We start from the raw sequence: 1,400 nt of genomic DNA on the forward strand, positions 1-1,400 counted from the left end.
ATGGCTGACGTCAAGCAACTCATGGACAATGAGGTATTGATGGCCTTTGCCTCCTGTTCGACCATCATTATTTTTTTTTAAAGATTTATTTATTATTATACATAAGTACACTGTAGCTGTCTTCAGACACACCAGAAGAGGGCATCAAATCTTATTATGGATGGTTGTGAGCCACCATGTGGTTGCTAGGATTTGAACTCATGACCTTCAGAAGAGCAGTCAGTGTTCTTCTTACCTGCTGAGCCATCTCTCCAGCCCGCAACTATCATTCTTACCAAGATGATGTTCCTGAACTCTGCGACCACATTCCAGAGGATAGCCAACAAGGTTTTTGCCAACCCAGAAGACTGTGCGGGCTTTGGCAAGGGAGAGAACACCAAGAAGCTTGTTTGGGCTGAAGAGAAGGTGGAACGCGTGCACAGAGCCCACCTGAACGATCTTGAAAACATCGTTCCCTTTCTTGGTATCGGCCTCTTGTACTCCCTGAGCAGACCAGATCTCTCTACAGCCCCCAAGCACTTCAGAATCTTTGCTCAGATCTTCCACACCATTGCCTTCTTGACTCCCCTCCTTCAGCCAAACAGGGGCTTGGCCTTTTTTGTGGCCTATGGAGTTACATTGTCAATGGCTTCCCAGCTTAAGGAGCAGCCTGTGCCTGTAAAGAGAATTGGGATCTTCACCATCTGATTGAATTTTTTAATAAAAGAATTCTATATTTCCAGTGCATTCAAACACTTTCTAAGGTTTTATGTATGAAAGGAGCAGAGAAATTAGGAATTGGGGAAAATTCAGTTTAAAGACTGCATCAATAGGCTCTATTCTTCTGTATTTGGGTTAGAAATTTAATATAATCAGCCTTAACTAGGTTGTCTAATTCCTAAAGTACGTTGTTATGAGTCTTGGTTTTGTCATAATTTGTTACATTTGTCTACATTTCCTATTGTACATTTATAAAATAGTGCTCACACCTATGTGAAGCCTGGGTTTCATTATAGCTGAAGTAGGCACATGAATTAAAAACATTACAAATTAAAAAAAAAAAAAGAATTCTCTAAAGACACAGAAGTGATAGGATCAGAGACAGAGACAGAGATACCCAGAGAGAGACAGAGACACAGAGACACAGAGACACAGAGAGTCAGAGACAGAGTCAGACAGACACAGAGACACACAGAGAGATACAGAGAGACAGAGATACGCAGAGAGACAGAGAGGCAGAGATAGAGTCTGACAGACACAGAGACACACAGAGAGAGACAGAGACACAGAGATACAGACATAGATAGAGACAGAGAAAGAAAGAGTCAGAGACAGAGACAGAGGGAGAGCACTTTGTTAGAGTAGCTGACAGGCTGTGGTCTGAATAGTCCGACAATGGTTGTCTCCGGACATAAAGGCTT

At 42.4% G+C, this 1,400-nt stretch overlaps 1 pseudogene; it reads left to right on the forward strand.

Moving 5' to 3' along the window:
- On the forward strand, nucleotides 1-687 carry LOC116104609 (annotated as a pseudogene).
- Nucleotides 688-1,400: the final 713 nt, after the last annotated feature.

This window comes from Mastomys coucha, unplaced genomic scaffold, assembly GCF_008632895.1.
Source record: "Mastomys coucha isolate ucsf_1 unplaced genomic scaffold, UCSF_Mcou_1 pScaffold22, whole genome shotgun sequence".
In the NCBI taxonomy this organism is placed as follows: domain Eukaryota; kingdom Metazoa; phylum Chordata; class Mammalia; order Rodentia; family Muridae; genus Mastomys; species Mastomys coucha.